Source organism: Porites lutea, chromosome 5, assembly GCF_958299795.1.
Source record: "Porites lutea chromosome 5, jaPorLute2.1, whole genome shotgun sequence".
Taxonomy (NCBI): Eukaryota; Metazoa; Cnidaria; class Anthozoa; order Scleractinia; family Poritidae; genus Porites; species Porites lutea.
The window spans coordinates 33,201,426-33,214,152 of NC_133205.1; the positions used below are offsets into that span (position 1 = coordinate 33,201,426).

The 12,727-nt window shown below is 38.2% G+C and overlaps 1 protein-coding gene and 1 long non-coding RNA gene across 2 annotated transcripts in view; one reads left to right on the top strand and one right to left on the bottom strand.

Moving 5' to 3' along the window:
• The window catches only part of LOC140936280 (uncharacterized), a 217,528-nt gene that overhangs the window by 136,773 nt on the left and 68,028 nt on the right, over window positions 1–12,727 (bottom strand). The window lies entirely within an intron of this gene.
• On the top strand, window positions 174–2,295 carry LOC140936495 (uncharacterized). Its single transcript, XR_012165390.1, has 3 exons — window positions 174–320; window positions 1,386–1,506; window positions 1,839–2,295. It is a non-coding gene; the product is annotated as an uncharacterized lncRNA (long non-coding RNA).

A 12,727-nucleotide genomic window follows, 5' to 3' on the forward strand; every position in this document is an offset into this window, starting at 1 on the left:
GATTTAAAACCTTTTTTTTTTCTTCTGTGAGGTATTTGCCTCTTGTAGGTAAAGATACCCATTGTCGTATGTAAATGTCCCGCGTCCATTTTCGCTATAAACAAATAGGTGCCGGTAAAATTACTGATTTTAACGCTAGTTTAATTTACAACGCGATCCCAGGTGACCCTACTATTTACGCCTCCACGTTTTCAACACGTGTATTCACCTGTTAAAGACTACGTGTGCTGCAGAGACAACGTTAAACACAAACCCACACCGGGAACTTTTCTGCCATAAATTATCGTCACCCATCTATACTCTTTAAACCAGGAAGCGATGTAAGTGATTCCTTCCTTCCTTCCTTCTTTGTTTCGTTTTTGTCCATCCTCTCCTTTTCTACTCCATAACAAATATAAAATCGAGCTTTTTCGTTTGCTCTAAAGGATATCTTTAAACAAGCCTTAGATGATATATTTTAGACGTGGTAATTGTGGATTAAGGTTGAGAACCAGTTGATTGACATTAACTAAATTTCCGAGACTACTGACTGCTCAAACCGGCAATCTTTGCGTAAAAATATCCTTCGGCTTTAGAAAGACTAAAACTTCAAGATAATTTTCCGTAAGATTTTTGGGGCTTTCCTATATTATTCCCAACGCTTTCGAAAGTGGGACTTTCACATTTTCTAGACAGATTTGGCTACATTGTTTTCACGAAAGGACCCGTTCAATTTTCGGTTTGAAAAAAAGCAAGGGAGAGAGGTATCGCGTTCTCTATACCCCCAAACAGTATATAAGTTTCGATAAAATAATAATATAGCTCTTACTAATTCAAATATGTTAAAAAATCCCAAGCTAGGATGACCGAACAGATAGAGTTTTCCTTTTAGTTATGTTTTTGTATAAATCGTGTTTGACCCAAGAAGGCATTTATTATAATGTTGTCTATTGCTTATTGGCTGACATAAAAAGCTGAAGGAGCATAATTACTAACCCACATACTGACACTCAACTTCCCTGTGGTATTTATAGTCGCTGAACACCACTTTACCAGCAGTTATGTATGGGAAACAATTGAAGCTATGATAATTCTGTTTTAGGCATTTTTTTCTTTTCTATTTTTTCCTCTTATTTATTAAATCTGAAGATAATTAGACCTCCTAACACTTTCTTAACATTCAATGGACTACCTTTAGAACGGAGTGAGCTCGTCGTTTTACGCACGTCGTTTTAATCTTTAATTTTGATGGAAGAAAAACAGTTCTCTGTAATTCGAGCATTTGTTGTGTTATCTCGCTGTATATATTTACTATTTGCGTAAATGAATTAAGGTAATTGCAGGCATATATCTGGAACGTGGACATACGTTTTTTTTTTCCTTCTTTGGGGTTTATTGTTCCGCAGAATAGAGGTATAAATAAGCTTTCAAATAGACAGCTCCCGTTAAATTCAGAAAACAGATCACCACGCACAGAAGTTTCCGGACCATCTACAAGAAGTGGAAATGAACGAAAAAGTTGTTAAGGTGGGCAAATCTTTAAGTAGTTTAAGATGAGTTTATAATTTAGCCAACAGCGGGCCCTGCGGTGTTTATAACTTTGTTTAAGTTTTTATATCATGCTTAGAACTTTATGTTCAAGTTTTTATACTATGCTTGAACATTTATAGCTTTCTAGCTTTTTCTTTTAATTAAGACTTTAAGAGCTTGTAAAATTGGAATGTCTAGCTTTAACCTATTTTTTACTGCAGTTATTAGCTTCAGTGAAAGGGTTAACTGCATGAAACACCCAACGTATCACCATAACCAGTCAGGAGCTCTTTGCATTCTAACAAAATTTATACGTTCTCTTTTTTTAGCTGCTCTTACTCCTCGTCGCTGTCTCTTACTCGAATGGGAGACTCTACAAAACAATCAGAACAAACGAGGCTAGCGAAATAGCCGCTGAAGACCACTCCCTTTCTAGGTTTGTGGGGTCGAAGAGGGCCATGGGCGATGACATTGAACAATTGGCAGACCTAGTATACACGGATAAACGGGAAAAACCTTCTAACCTAGTTCTAAATAACGAAATTAAAGCATACTTGAAAATGGATCAAGAAGAAACAAAAGCAAGGGAAAAATGTCGTGCTTTAAGTTGCCGTGCTTTACGTTGCCGCTGTTCAAAGGGTAGAGGCCGTCCCTGCAACTGTACATGTACAGAAAAAAGTGGAAATACAAAGTTAGCAAAATGACTTCACTTTAAATGAGCTGGCTATTGTGCAATGATCTGTAGACTGTAACATTGAAAGTGTGCCAATAAAATTATAGTTTCAATACTGCAAACCAAGCGAACCATTCACTATGTCACTGTAATTACATTATTGAGCTGCGACCACAAAGCTCCCCTTTCGGGTTACCAATTGCAACCGGGCGTTGCTGATATATTAAAAGTTTAAAATATTAAATATCTATGTGATTTTGCTTAAAGGTGCCGCTAAGTTTTCTCTTGAACACGGGCATCGCCCGTGTTCAAGCCAGTGTAGCCGGAAAAAAACCAGGGGGCTTGCTGTCTCGCTAGGTGTCAGCATAGAGCCCAGGCTCAGACCTATCCGTGGGTGGGTGGCTGACTTGTTTTGTGTGAAAAGCAGGGCGGTAGGGAGGGGAGATTCTGTCACTTTGATAAGAGTTTCATGTCAGAAAGCAGTTCAAAGTCAGAGAATTTTTTCTGTGGGCTACCCAGCCAAATCAATGCTTTGACTCATAATCATAACATTACTAGGAAAACTTGGGGGAAGTGATTGACTAGTCATAAGCTTCGTGGGTGGGGAAGGTGAGTAGTTGCTCCTTGGACTTGGCTGTCTAGACTCAGTACAGGCACCTTGTATGAAATCCATACAGATATTAAGTGCTTATCTGAGCACGGTGGGGAATTTAATTGCCCGGGAATGTAATTGCTACTCTCTGGGCTAGCAAATGTTGTCAGAAGCTAAGAGATTGTGCTTGTGCTAGGGATATCCAGGCTATTTTGGGTGTGATTTTGCTAAAAGGTGCTTGCTGTCTTGCTAAGTGTCAGCAGAGAGTCCAGGCCCAGACCTATCTGCGGGTGGGTAGCTGACTTGTTTTGTGAAAAAAACAAGGGCTAAGAGATTGCTAAAGAGATTGTCCTTGGGCTAGAGATATCCAGCATATTCATTAAGCGCTTATTCGAGCCCGGAGGTGAATTTAATTGTCCGGGAATGCAATAATTATAATGCTGCTCCCTGGGCAAGGGAATGTTGTCAGAAACAGGACGAAATAACGTGCTTCCGTATTTTGTAAACTCGACAGAAACGGGAAGTTGCTTATATCCGTCACGTTTCCGCCCTGCGGAAACATGGTGATCTAGTTCTCCAAGGACGGGACGCGTTTCCGTCATGTTTCCGCGTCGGAAACGAACGATCATGTTTCCACCACATTTCTGTTATCACATTTCCGTTCTTTCTTGTTTCCGTTAAGTTTCAGGTGACGTCTTTTTTTCTTTTTTTTTTTTTTTTAACCCATGTCCAAAATCGCACGATCAATGTTTCAGAAAATTTGCCTTTGCGTACAATCAAGGTGAATAAAGGTAAATTTACTCTTGAGATCGGGCCATAAACGGTTCTAATGCATTACTCGCGCGTTGCATTGATGCAAAGACTGTGAAGTGTGTGAGGTTGCACTTGGCATTGCTTTCGATTCTAAATGATTAAAATCGCAGAGCTTACCAACAGCTTTCGATATTTGCCAGATTGATGTCAATCAGTACTGGCGTAAAAATAAAATGCTCTTAGACGGAGAAAACAAGAGAGAATGGGGCCTAGAAGAGAGCGGAGTGCTGGTCAGCGGACTTTTCTTTTGCTCATCCTCATTGCGGGCATCCTTTTTGGAATCCATTTTGAAAGTGATTGCAACGGCTTCAAATTTGCCAGCTTCTGTAGGTTCTAGGAGCGTGGAATCGGTATATTTTTGCTTTCTAATGGCACTACAAGACATCTGAGGGTTGTTATGTATATTTGTCGACCCATCGGCCTTCAGTAATCGATCGCTTCCCTCGTAAAGCGACTCTTTTCTGACACACGTGAGCAGTAGGTGAGACAAAAACCTCGTGATGCGCAAGTATAATTTGAAAGTTGGAGTGTTTTACCGTGCTAAGGCTATGCAAGGCAAGGATTGTGACGGAGAATACAGATAGTAACAGTTTTCCATATTTCATTTTTGTGGTCTGAAACATTTGATATAATGCTTGGGAGACATATTTGTTGACACAAAGCTGTGATTAATAAGTACAGTAATTTCCTAAGTAGGAAACTGCAACATAATGACCCTGAATCCTTTTACTAAACAGGGCAAGGCTCTGCGCTGTGAGGCCTGTGAAATGATTGTAAAAAAATGGTTAGAGTGTTCCAGTGATTTTGTTACAAATTAATGGTATATGGTGTGTCCAGGGACTCATCTTGTGAATAGTCACGAGTCCCTGTTCATAACCAGTGGGCCCCAGTTCAAAAGACAGGGAGTCCTTAATTGAAAATGCTTGGTATGGGCCTCTTAACCAGACAGTTAATCTGGAGACAGACACCAAAACTGTTTATTACAGTTTACTGAAATCAACATAATAGTCCTTCTATATATTTAAAGCACAAAAAGACTAAAATAAAATTAATATACATCTTTAAACAACAGCTACAGAAATCACACAAACAGGATATTCTACCAAAAAATCTTCAAATCGATCGATCATCCTTTGTATCCTACGGGATGCATGCCATGAATTATTTTGCGTCTTTGGGGAATTTTACGTGTGAGGGACGCAAGACGCAGAGGTAACAAAAAAATCACTGGGGTTCGAAACCATTCCAAATAGTGCACAGGTTTAATTTACTGAGAAAGACGGTAACAGATATTGTTGATCGGTTCATACGTCCAGGAAGCCCCTACACAGAGTTGGGTAAACAGCGAAGACCAAGTATGTATGCTACGGAAATACAAAAACATTTAATTGAAAATCAGGTTGTTGACCCACAAATGAGTCATGTATTGACACGTGATTTCGGTAACTCGTGCAAAAGTTGTCAATAGTTCCAAAAGAGAGCTTATAATAATAATATAATAATGCTTGACTGAGAACACTCAAGAAAAAGTTGAAGAATATATATTTTTTTAGTAACTATGATCCCAGAAATAGGCACTTCTTTGACGAGAGCTCAGTGATTAAAACAACTGGGAAGTGAAGTTACTCTTGAGCAAACTTGTGAAGTTCAGTCACACCAAAGTTGACAACTATGTCTTGGAAGTTCGCAATTTGATCCCCTAACTTGCTATGTAATTGGCTACTTCATAATGTAGTATCCAATTTCCCAATGAACTTTGCAACGTGGCGTGGTAAATAATTTGAAATCAACTGTAACAGAGAGATCCAGACAATACTGAATATTGTGGCACAGCCCCTTTAAGACTTCATTTCAGTGGAAAGCAAAACCAGCAGTGGAGTTAAACTAGTAAAACCACTTTACCCTGCAGTTCTATGCAAGCATCATATTGACCAGATGGAAGGGGGGTACTCCTTAAATATGTTCTCTTGAAATTCTTGTAAGCGGATTCCCTGCTCACTATCTTCGATCAAACCGATGTAGACTCTAAGCTCAATATTTTAAATGACACTTTGCAGTCTGTCCTGAGCTTACACGCTCCCGTGAAACAAATTAAACTTCGGAGTAGACCGTCTCCACCTACTCTGACACTCTACCTATAACTCACGGAGTTCCTCAAGGCGCAATCCTATCACCATTGTTGTTCTGCATTTATCTCAACGATTTACCCACGTCACCGACGTTTTGCAACCTAGAATCGTATGTGGATGACTCAAAGCTATTCATGTCATTTCCTCTCGTTGAGCTTGATGCTGCCATTGAAAAGCTCGAACAAGACCTTCACAGTGTAGCTCAATGGTTCTGTGAGAACCATCTACTTATCAATCCCGATAAAACTAAACTCCTTTTCCTCGGTACCAGACAGATGTTAAGCCGGTTACCAGAAGACCCTAGAGTGGTATTCTTAGGTAAAACACTGAAGGCAACAGACTCTGCCAAGGACTTGGGAGTCTTTCTTGACCCCCATCTGACCTACGATCACCATATTTCATGTGTAGTGTCATCTTGTTTCGCAAAGCTTTGCCAAATAAATAGAGTCAAAAGGAGCTTCGACAAGGAAACACTAGAGTTGTTAATAACATCATTAGTCTTTAGCAAGATGCTTTACTGCTCATCTGTATGGTCTAATACTACACTCCAGAATATAAACAGATTACAATCTATTCAGAATTTTGCCAGCAAGATCGTAACAAACTCTAGGAAGTTTGACCACGTAACACCTTTGCTTCGAGAGCTAAACTGGCTTCCTGTTAAAGAACAATTATTCTATAGAGACTCCGTTTTGACCTTTAAATGTCAGAACGATCTTGCGCCTCAATACTTAACGAGCAAGTTTACCAAGCGCTCAAATATACATACTCGTAACACTCGTACACGGAACGCTTTGCAGATTCCGCTATACAGAACGGCTATAGGCCAGCGCACATTTTCCTACAGAGGGGCCTACATATGGAATAACTTGCATAATGAACTTAGGCAAAGTGCCTCATTGGCATCTTTCAAGCGCGCCCTGAAAGACACACTATTGAGGCAGACATTTCCTTCATAAGCTTTAGATTTTAGTAGAATACCATCATAAATTGTCATTTCGAGTTTTTATTGTCATTTTTGCTTTTATAAATTGGAAATAGTTTGTAAATAGTTCCTGAAAAACCTCACGAGGATGTTACTATTAAAGTCATTTATTTATTTGTTTAAATTCAAACAATGTTCCCTCAACTTGCAAAGCAACCAGCAGATTTGTTTACAGATCATTCTTTGAATAACCAAAGATTGGTGGTTTTGAGATAAAAACTGAAAAAGGGAAATTTACTATAGTTTGGTTATTCACAAGTGTATTGATATAATGCCGCTTTTCAGACAACATATTATGGTATAAGGACACATCATTGGCAATATAGACAAAGTGAACAACAGTTTACTACTCAACTGTGACACAGGCAGTTTAAAGTCATTTCAATATTATAATTCAAGGATCTGAGCTTTCAGGAATAGTTTTGCTTTGTTTACTAGGTTTGTTGAATTTTAAACTTTGAATTTAAGTTGTTGAACAGACTGTAATAAACAGAGTGAAATGTTGAGAAGTGAATTTGTTTATTCAGAATTATAAGCTCATATTTATAAGCTTTATAGAATGGTAGACTTAGTTTGACTAAATTTGACACTTTTTCCAGTGTTTTTTTATCAGCATCATAACTACAGTAATCTGATATCCACACTCATAGCTCAGCGTACGTTGTTGCCAGTTAAGACATTACATGGTTGTGGTGACTGTCACTTGTTTTTTAGTATCCCTTGCAACTTCAATACCAAGAAACAATTACAACATGTGAGAAAAACAAAGAAGCATAATATTTTTGTCAATTATTGATTTATTTTCTCTGTCGGTTCGCCTCTCACTGCTAGAATATTTACTTTAGGAAATACATGTACATGTATATCCAGCATATCACATTGAATGTTTGGCTTTCAACTAGATCAAACTCTTTCAAATGAGAGTTTGAAAGAGAAAAGAGTTTGATGCAGCTCAGCATTCAACAAAACCCACTCACAAAAAAAAATTGAATAGATCATTCGATTTTTGAAGTCAGTCAAACATTGAGTTGGGTTATCGAACAAAGTGGAACTCGTATAAGGAATACTCGAATGGAACAAAATCAAACGCTTCAGTTCCAAACAACTGATGGCAAGTGTGTTAGTTATTGATCTAGTGTGAAAGCTTTTAAGGCGATGTAAGGACCTGCTTCTTTTATTATTTCCATTTCAGAGTTAAATTCTAAAAGAAACATTTTCTGTGAAAATGTCAAAACATTTATTTTGTTTATTAAGGAAAAAGTCTTTAAATCTGCAAGTTGAAATTGTCTTGGGAATCATCTCAATTATTATTACTCGATCTTCACTCCTTAATTGGCCTCAATTGAAGCATATTCTGAATCCAGCACTTGTCAGATTTCCCTTGCTTGTTGAGTTGACTCAGTTTTCGCATTTAATTTTTCTCCCAATATAATTTTGTTTGTTTCGATTTTGTTCAGGCTAAAAACTCTCAGAAAAGCTGGTTTGATATTGTTTTATGGCCAAACTGTTTTGTTCGGGGGAGTTTGATAGGAATTTTGTTTTGTGTAATACATTGTACACCGGAAGTATACATTTACTGCAGTAAAGTATCTGGTGCCCACCAGGGTGATCACTTTACAAGTTGTGAGAACTTCATTTCTTGCTCCCAGACCTTATTACTTTCCCCTGCCTCCCCTGGTATTGACCCTGTATGCGTAGATGATAATGTACAATCTGAGGGAGGTTGTGCCCTTTAAAAATAGGCTCTTTGTCACTGGTACTGGGAATCATAGACAGACTCTGTTAACATTTACATGTAACCCCTGGTCCACAGTCTTAACGTTGAAGGTTGCGGGCAACATAGTGTACTGGCTATTACTATGAAACACAACTGTATGTAAATGTAATGTGATTAATCAGGGTTATCAGAAAGTTTTGAAGTAGATGGCTGAGTTGTCAGAGTAAGCGGCCAGTAAATTATATGTATATTACTCATTTAGTATGTTTTATTCTTATGAGAATATCTACATTAGTGAAGTTATCTTACTGCTCAAAGGTCTCCCCCCCCCCCACCCCCCACGATAGCCTGGGGAATAGCCTTTGCGTTTTACTTAAATAGCACTTTGTTTTGTTTTTCATGCAACAGGCATTTCACCTTGGTATGTGATGTTAGTGCAGAACGTTCTCTCAATGCAAGCAGGCTGGACCAAGGAACTTAATTTCAGTCTCAAATGACTGTGGTTTATGCTTAGTCAAGTTCTGAAAATGTTAATCTTGAAATACTACTTCCATACTAAAGACAAAAAATGTCCAACTGCTACCTCGAGTGGGCAAGATGAAGCAAACCTTACATTCTAATTGGTTACCCAAACGGGCAAGATGAGCCCATTTTGCCCACTTTGGATTTCCGGCGTTGGTCCCGCAAATAAGGGTTCTCTTCTTGGCCATGTAATAATTCATTTATTGACCAAGTTTGTTCGTTCAAGATGGCTGAATATTGGCCTCATTCATTTTTGCATTTTTATTGATCAAGACCAGGCTGTGCTCTGTGGCCCATGGCACATACATCGGTAACTTTTGTTTTCGGGCAACAGAAATTCTTTGCTTTTTCATAGAAATCATTTGCTGGGCACACTGGATTTCACAAGTTCAGAGTGCTGGGCTACCTTCAATTTTTCTTAGAGCACAGCCTTGCAAGAGGAAGGCAGGGTCAATAAAGATGCAAATATCCAGCCATTTTAACCTCACACCCGGTCAATAAAGCATAATTATTTATTACAATTTTATGGTTGAATCCGTGACAAGATGAAGCAAATCCTGTGTTCCAATAGGCTACTTAAGTGGGCAAACCAGTCAAGCTTGTTTGGTGACGATGGCTGGGTATTGGTCTCGCAAAAAAAGAGCTTGGCCAATATCCAGCCATCTTGACCGAATGTTGGTCAATAACGCATAATCATTAATAACAATAATAATTATTAGAACTTTGTGAACATCTTTTCCGGAAAGGCATTTTATATTGCTTTAAAAGTGCTATGCTATATTTCGTTCTTTGAGAGGCTTAAATGTGTCTTGGCGTAAATTAAGTTCCTAAAATTATGGTCCAGTTTTGTTATTTAATACTTAATTGAGGCATTGGGACTGTTTCCCATCACTTCTTACTAGTATGTATGACAAAGATGATCATGGATTGAAACTTGGCCAACTTTTTCAAGCTTAAAATAATGCTCTGACTGCATAAATCATCAAGAATTATTATGGTTTGTGCTACCTGATGAAATTGGCTTGATGCATGTATCTTCTTCATACTATAACTCCAGAAGTCGAGCATTTTGTGTATGGGTAAAGACACTGAGTAATGACTTCAGCACATAAGTGACCTAAAACGTATATATGAAGGACATAAACGGTTTTAGCAGACTTGTATTATGTAAAACTGTGGCCATACTCTGTTTGTTGATCGATTTTTTTGCATTTGAATCTTTGCACTGGTCATAGAAAATTGTGTAGTTTAGACCACTATGCCAGAAGAGTAAGAATATTTCCTGACACCATATAATATTATCCTCAAGAAGAATGGTCATATAAGAGTATGTGCTCTCGCTTGGGGCTTGCCATATTTTATCTATTTTTTCCATGTCGTTTTCCTTATCATAACGGGCCTGCTATTTTTTCTTTTTAGAATGAAAAAAGGCTAGTCATTGTGATATCTTTAGTGATATGTTGGATAGGTTTTTTTGGAAGCATTTGTTAAAAGCAAAAATGAGCATCAAATACTGATTTATTCTACGGAAGGAGCTTATTGTTATGTTTTAAAAACTCAATTTACTGTTTTTATCTGCTTTAGTTTTTTTTTGCATATATGTAGGAAGCTTCTTTAGTGACAAGTTCAAGTTTTGCATCCTAGTGAGAGGTCATTCAAGAATCTGTCCGTTCATCTCTTTAATTTGGACCTGTGTCGATTACTGCTTAAATTATTACTTTTCTGATTTACTTCTAGATTAGTGTCAATCTAGTGTTAAAATATAAAAATATGGTTACAGTCTTGAGACCTTTTTTCTTTACCAGCTACAGGATATCTCTAGGCGTGAGTTTTGAAAGCTGAGTTTACCACTTTGAACTTAATAACCCACTGAGTGCGTCTATTAGTTATTGAAATGAATCAATGAAGCGCGAGATTTGAAAGCTGAATTTAAAAACTTATAAAAAAATCTTTGAATGCAGTCTGAACAAAATTCGCAAAGGGCCTTAAACAACCTATGCCATTGTGTAACCGAACTGACAGGATAACGACAGTATTTTTGACCCTCTCCCCTAAGTGAGTTTCGCTTAGAGTCAAATGTAACCCTTACTCCCCCCCCCCCCCCCCTGAGGAATATTGTTCACCACTTGTTTCAAATTTGCCGCCTCATAGTCATCGGAATTTTGCATGTGTAAAGACGCCATTGTTTAAGTCGTTTCAAAAATGACCAGATATGGCCAATTTTACAACAGAAAACAATATCCACTGAATGTCAGATCCCGAGGGAAACAGTTTGTTTTGTTTTACCGAGAGTCCTGGTTTCCCGAGGGATCTGACATTAAGTGTTTTGTTATATTTCTAGACTTTCACTTCAACAGCAACAAAAGAATAACTGGAGCGAACCAAAACAGTCGACTCGGTACTCAAAAACACAAATTTAGTTGTCAAAACTGCTGAATGAATGATTTACAAAGTACTTTCTTTATCATTATTACAGGGTCCAGAGGAGATGTGTTTGTCGTTAGAACATCAAAACCTGTCGAAAACCTCTGAAAAATAGGTTATTTTGATCGCGTTACAGTTTCGTTACACGTTCTATAGACCGCAAACAAAGAGACTGAGGGCTCGCAAGATCGGCTTTTTGTAGCTACTGCGCATGCGCGAGTGGCTATTATGCTACCGTTTTGATGGATAGAGTCGATTTTACGAGGGCTTTCGGAGACCTTCGGATCACAATCGATTTTCTTGGCGCACGATAATGCCGGTAGTAAATTTGATAAGCATCCAATTTCGATAGACTTTACAGATTATAAAAACACAAACAAACTTATTGTTTAGAGCTTTCTTACTTTGAATCTGGTAGTACGTCTTTTTGTGTCAAATACTAGTGTAACAAGCGGATTCACCGACCACTTTCCGTAAAAGTGCGATCTCTTTCCGTAAAACAATCGACTGTGAAACGTTTCGCAACGATGCATTTCTCCTCTCGTTCCCTACCGGGAATGGTGAATGCTCTACTTCTTGTCGACAAAAGGGGCTTACTGTAGTTTGCGAAACGAAATGGAGCGAAACGAAACGAAACGAAATGGAAAGAAACGAAATGAAATGGAGAATGCCGACTTCAAATTCAGCGTGAACAACGAAGGAGAAGACGTCAACAAGAAACCGCGGAGCAGAAGGAACAGCGAAGGGAACGCTGACAACAAGAGACAGAGGAACAGGAGATTGGAATCAGAGGCATTATGATCGTTTTAGCCTTTAGCCTTTAGCCTTTATTTAAAAACGATGAATATTAAAGCTACATGAGCTTGTGGGGTCGTTTGCAATTAACTAATTACAAGTAAACTAAAAAGCTAAAAACTAGGGGTATATACAGACAAAATGTTTGAACTAAATTAACGCTTACAAATATGAAATTATGAGCATAAATTTAAGTATATACAAAGTCATCTTTTCTAAAATTACAAGTGGATGCAGACGTTATCTTAAAGCTGAATTCATTAAAATTAGCTTGAGATTTAAGCTTTAGCCTGAGATCACGATAAGGAATGTTTTTTGTCAGGGCACTACAGTTGTTGGTCACTGCATTCCACAGGACTGAGCCTCTAAACGCGACAGAGTCTTTCATGTAACGCGTGTTGAAGCGTGGAACAATTAAAGAAGCGCAAGTCCGGGTTGAATAGTTTGTGGCCCGTTTCTTAGAAATCAGGTCGATTAATGTGACAGGTAACCTATCGTGGAAAGCTTTATGAAGACAGATAAAAATGGCTAATTTATAATGAATAGACAGAGTCGGCCATTGGGCCAG